The following is a 6,887-nucleotide window of genomic DNA, read 5'->3' on the forward strand; positions in this document are numbered from 1 at the left end:
TCTCTAACCATCCTTTCCAGACAGTCATATTTTCCTCTGACTCTCTGACTCCTTCCCCCTTTAGGACGTTTGTTAAGGACAGTTGATTAGACTGAGCCAACATGGATAATCCGGGATAAATCTCCCCATCTCAAGGTCCTTAACCTTAATCACATTTGCAAAGTCCCTTGTGCCCTGTAAGGCCAAAACACATTCACAGGTTTCAAGGATTAGGATGTGGACATCTTTGGGAAGCCATTATCCTGCCCATCATAATATTTATATATGGCAAGGGAGGGCAAGGGAGAGAGTATCCATAAATATCCCAGATTTAATATTCTAGATATTAAAGACATGTGAGAGCATGCCAAAATGGCAAGATATATAATGAGAGGGTTAAAAGAAGCTACAGAGAAAGGGGGTAGATTTTGAAATAATAAATTGCAATTATAGAAATATAATTTAAGGGGTGCCTGGGTGGCTCACTGGGTTAAAGCATCTGCCTTCGGCTCAGGTCATGATCTCAGGGTCCTGGGATCTAGCCCCACATCAGGCTCCCTGCTTGGTGGGAAGCCTGCTTCTCCCTCTCCCACTCCCCCTGCTTGTGTTCCCTCTCTCGCTGTGTCTCTCTCTGTCAAATAGATAAAATCTTAAAAAAAAAAAAGAAATATAACTTAAATAATTCATAGTTACAATAAATATAAGTAAATAGAACTTGGCCATTAAAAGAGGTCATCATATTGTATAAGAGCAAAACTGAAATCTAGAAACCTGTTTAATCAAATATAACATGCCATGGAATTGAAAAGGTATATTATATTTCATAAACCTAAGTAAAAAAGAAGAAATGTTATTAACTAAATTACAACAAAAGCTTTCTGATCACTTAGACTACAATGCTCATTTAAAGAGCTCTTTTAGATTTATTTAGACATGGAATTTATCATACATAACTACTATGTGCATATAAAAAGTAAAATAGAAGCAAAATACATTGATTAAAATGTTTCTAAAATTTCATCACTTCCACCCAACCCTCATGAATCACCTTTCCATTTGTCAATATCTATACCATATTATGGTCTGTGCCATCGAGAGCATTGGTGACTCAGCACTTCCTAAAATAATCCAAAAAAGAAATGAAAGCCAGGGTTCTGGGCTCTTAGGACTGCTTCGCAATTATGTATAGTCTAGTCTATTTTGTTTACTCTTATTTTGTGAATATTGCCAAATATGTCTGATTCATACTTTCTCCACTCCTTTCCCACAATCATTTAGTTCTTAGGGACTAAAAGAAAGTCCCACTCTGATCTCTTGGGATTTAATTCCGAGCCACTGACATCTGTTCTTCAAGTTTTAATACGGGTACTTTTTTTTTTTTTTTTTAACTAAGCTCTAGGCCCAATGTGGGGCTTAAACTCACAACTCCGGGATCAAGAGTTGCGTGCTCTGCCAGCCAAGCCACAGAGATACAGGAACTTTGGATGCTTGTGCATGTTCAGACAATGACAACTATGATGCAAATATCACTTGGATGACAGAGGTTTTTATTGCTGTTTTGTTTTGTTTTAAATTTTATTTATTTATTTGACAGAGATGGCAAGTAGGCAGAGAGGCAGGAAGTGAGAGAGAAGGAAGCAGGCTCCCTGCTGAGCAGAGAGCCCAATGCAGGGCTCCATCCCAGGACTCTGGGATCATGACCTGAGCCAAAGGCAGAGGCTTTTAACCCACTGAGCCACCCAGGCGCCCCACTTTATTTGTTTTTTTATCTTTGTTTTTCTTTCTTTCTATCCTTTCAGTGTGGCTACTAGAAAATTTTAAAATACATGTTATTTCTCATATAAAACTTCCATCAGACACTTTAAGAGCAAACGCATTGTTAGGAAAAAAGTATGGTTACTACGTAATGATGAAAGTTTCAATTAACCAAGATGTAGTATAACTAAACATGTAAGTACATAATAAAATATCCTCAAAAAATAAAACAAAATTTGATAGAATTGCAGATAGAAATTGATAAATCCAGCTATCATACTGAAATATGTCAACACATCTATCTCTACTATTGATAGATGTGGCTGTCCAAAATTTAACAGTGATTAAAAAGTCAGATAAAAAACACCATTAATGAGCCCGAATTTAATAAATGTATATATAAATTTACATCTAAGATTAGAGGATACCCAGCATCCTCTAATTCACATGGTACAGTTACAAAAATTGATCCTGTACCAAGCCAATGAAACAAACACAAAAAATTGCAAAGATGAAATATCATTTTAAAATAGGTTTTCTGTTTTGTTAAAAAAAAAAAACTAATTTGAAATGGGGTGCCTGGGTGGTTCAGTTGGTTAAGTGTCTGCCTTCAGCTCAGGTCATATTCCTGGGGTCTGGGATCAAGTCCCGCATCAGGCTCCCTGCTCAGCAGGGAACCTGCTTCTCCCTCGGCTTGTGTCCTCTCTCTCTCTGTCAAATAAATAAATAAAAATCCTTTAAAAAATTTAATTTGATTCATTTTGCCTCCCTACTCCCCATGATCCCACACACCACCTCTCAAATTCTTCGTATCAGAGAGATCACATAATTATCTTTCTCTGATTCACTTATTTCACTTAGCATAATACACTCTAGTTCCATCCACATTGTTGCAAATGGCAAGATTTCATTTCTTTTGATTGCTGCGTAGTATTCCGTTGTATATATATATACCACATCTTCTTTATCCATTCATCTGTTGATGGAATCAGGAGGGAGACAAACCATAAGAGACCCTTAATCTCATGAAACAAACTGAGGGTTGCTGGGGGGTAGGGGGGCAGAGATGCCGTGGCTGGGTTATGGACATTGGGGAAGGTATATGCTATGGTGAGTGCTGTGAAATGTGTAAGCCTGATGATTCACAGACCCGTATCCCTGGGGCAAATAATATGTTAATAAAAAATTTTTTTAAAAATTTAATTTGAAAATGATAAATGAAAAGTCCTTTCATATTTAAAAATTTACCTACTTTTCGATAACCCTGAGTTAAAGAGAAAAATCACACTGGAAATTTGAAAATAAAACCTAGAGCACTGTACAGGCTTCTTTGTGGCAACCTGAAATAATAGGTCCTGAATTTATCCTCCCACCTAAAACACCAAAAAATAATAAAAAATAAGATATATGAAAAAACAGTTTTCAAAACCCTTGCCATCGGGCAACTTAAGATGGTGATCCATGAGAGATTAAAATCAAATGGGATGAACCCGAAGATTGTTCCAGTCTGCTGCCTTGAGAGTTTCTAGTCGGTGGTGCAGGAAGGGGAGACACAGGTGGAGATGGGAGATTTACTGAGTCAAAGAGACAAAGCTGGGAGTTCTGGGAGTCAAAGTAACACAGCTGGCCCTCCCAGGACCGAAACCTCAGTGGAGACACATGCACAGAGAACCCTGGAAATCTGCAGACTGTCTCCCTCAAGGATTCAGGAGAGTATGGACAGCACATGCGTGTGTGGAACCCATGAAAGGGCAAGACAAGAACCACTATGATGCTTAACTTGATGTGTTAAATTGACTGGGCCACAGCGTGCCCAGTATTGGGTAAAACCTTACTCTGAGTATATCAGTGAGGGTGTTTCTGGGTGAGATTCACATTTGAATGGGTAGACAGAATAAAGCAGATTGCCCTTGCACTGTGGGTGGGCATCACATAATCAGTTGAAGTCCTGATTAGAACAGAAGGCTGACCTTCCCCAAAGCGGAAGTCCTTTCATCTGACTGCCTTCAAGCTGGGACATTGGTCTTCTCCTATCATCAGACTCAAATACAAACACTGTCTCTTCTTGCATCTCTAGCTTGGTAGCTTTCAGACTGGGATTTACACCACTGGATCTCCTGGGTCTCCAGCTTGCTGATTACAGATCTTGAGGCTTCTCAGCCCCCAAACCATGTGAGTCAATTCCTTATATTAATAATATAATTACATGACATAAAAATAATTAACTAATATAATTATAATTCCTGACAATAAAAATATATATCATATACATCCTATTGGTTCTATTACTATTGTACTATTACTTTATATTATATAATCATATTATTATTGTGTACAATAATCCATATATACAGCCTATCAGTTCTGTCTCTCTGGAGAACCCTTACACAACTACCCAAAAGATCAAAGGGTTAAAAGATATTCATCCAGGCCCTGCCAGACTGGAAAACCTCATGATTTCTGGGACAACAGGAAGAGTACTCTGAGGGACCTTGCCATAGTAGTGGGGAATAATTAGTCCCAGACTAAACTCTGTTCTGGTCCTGCCTAACAAACCATAAAGGCAGCCCTGGAGAGGATCAAACTGTTTCCAAGGAACTTACTGCAACCTAGAGCAAAGCTCAGAAATATTTATAGAAATACAAAAGTGTTGAGTCCCCAGCAATGTAAAATTCATAATGTCTGACACAGTGAAAAAAAATTACCAAGCATGCAAAGAAGCAGGAAAATACAACCTATATTATGATCAGAAAAATGATCTGAAACCAAAATAGGACAGACCCAGGTATTAGAATTAGCAGACAATGACATTTAAACAGTTACTTTTACTGTATTCCATATGTTCAGAAAGTTGAAACACTGTATGTTGAAGCTTATAGGATACAGAGTTAATGATATTATGAGGGATGATTTTTTTGTTTTTTTTTTTATTCTAGTATAATTAACATTCAGTGTTATATTAGTTTCAAGTATACACATAAAGGACATTTTATTTTTTTACCTTTTTTCAAAAAGATTTTATATCTTTGAGAGAGAGCACAAATGAAGGGAGGGACAGAGGGAAAGGGAGAAGCAGACTCTCTATTGCATGGTGAGTTGGGCTTGGACGCGGGGCTTGTCCCCTGGACCCTGCGATCATAACCTGAGCTGAAGTCAGATGCTTAACTGACTCAGCCACCCAGGCTCCTGAGGGATATTTTAGATGTTAATACTTGTATTAGAAAGACCAGGTGCTAAAAGTTAATGAGTTAGGAAGAAAGATGTCATATAAATAAGAGCAGAAATCAAAATATAAAACAAAGATTATAATGGACCACCTGGCTGGCTCGGTGAGTAGAGCATAAGACTCTTTTTTTTTAATGTTTTTTTTTTTTTTTTAAGATTTTATTTATTTATTTGACAGAGAGATCACAAGTAGGCAGAGAGGCAGGCAGAGAGAGGAAGGAAAGCAGGCTCCCTGCTGAGCAAAGAGCCTGATGTGGGGCTTGATCCCAGGACCCTGAGATCATGATCTGAGCTGAAGGCAGAGGCTTTAACCCACTGAGCCACCCAGGCACCCCGAACATAAGACTCTTTTTTTTTTTTTTAAAGATTTTATTTATTTGACAGAGAGAAAGATCACAGGTAGGCAGAGAGGCAGCAGAGAGAGAAGGGGAAGCAGGCTCCCTGCTGAGCAGAGAGCCCGATGCAGGGCTCTATCCCAGGACCCTGAGGTCATGACCTGAGCCGAAAGCAGAGGCTTAACCCACTGAGCCACCCAGGCGCCCCGAACATAAGACTCTTGATCTCAGGTTCATGAGTTTGAGCCCCACACTGAGTGTAGAGATTACTTTAAAAAAAAAATAAAGGAAGAAAGAAAGAAAAAACAAAATGTTAAAGCCAAACATCAGTTCTTCAAAAACAAGAAAATATTTAAATATCTGACAAGATTGCATCGGAAAAAAAAAAAGAGGAAAATCACAAATAGTAATTGGAGAGAAAATATCATAGCAGAACACTACTATTACCTATGCCAACAGTTTGGAAAATTGGACCCAGTAAACGAATTCCTTGAAACATATAACTTATTAACCAAGTCCTGACAGAGTACCCACTTCCAAACTCACCTACTAGCAAGGCTTCAGTGCTCACTATTAGGAAAAGACTTAGCTCCATCCATGGCCTGAGGGTCCCTGTGCCATGGCAGCTAGGGGTGGGAAATTAAGATCTATCTCATGAGCAGAAGACTATCAAAGAATTTATGGATATATCTTTAAAAAGGAAAAGAGCTAAAAGTTATCAATGACATGAAGTGAGCAACCTGCCTTATGTCTGTTTTGACACGATGTGACATGAGGTACACAACTTCCTTATGAAGTATCCTTGCTGAAAATGTTTAACCTGAATTTAATGAAGCTTCTAGATCTAATTCCAGGTACAGAAGATACTTTATATAATACAGGAAATGTTGGAACAAGGTAAATGACACCATGAAGAAATTATCAGATGTATCATGGGGATATTGTCTCAGGACAACTGGCTTACAAAAAATATCATCGAAACCAAAATAAAACAATATGGAAAAAGCCCAGATGTCCATTGACAGATGAATGGATAAAGAAGTTGTATATATTCCATTCTATACAATGGAATAATTCTCAGCCACCAAAAGAAGACTATATACAATGGAATATTACTCAGCCATCAAAAGAAGGAAATCTTGACATTTTTAACTACATGAATAGAACTAGAGGGTATTATGCTAAATGAAATAATTCAGACAGAGAAAGACAAATATCATATGATTTCACTTATATGTGGAATTTAAGAAACAAAACAGATGAACATAGGGGAAGTGAAGGAAAAATAAAATAAGAGGAAAATAGAGAGGGAAACAAACCATAAGAAACTTCTGATGATAGGGAACAAACTGAGGGTTGCTGGAGGGGAAGGACTAAGGGATGGAGTAACTGGGTGATGGGCCTTAAGGACGATATTTGATGTTATGAGCACAGGTTTTGCATTCAAATGATGAATCACTAAATTCTACCTCCGAAACTAATAATACAGTATATGTAAATTAAATTGATTTTTTTTTTTAGATTTTCTTTATTTATTTGACAGAGAGTGAGACAGTTGGAGAGGGAACACAATCAGGGGAAGCAGGAGAGGGA

This window comes from Mustela erminea, chromosome 14, assembly GCF_009829155.1.
Source record: "Mustela erminea isolate mMusErm1 chromosome 14, mMusErm1.Pri, whole genome shotgun sequence".
NCBI classification, from domain to species: domain Eukaryota; kingdom Metazoa; phylum Chordata; class Mammalia; order Carnivora; family Mustelidae; genus Mustela; species Mustela erminea.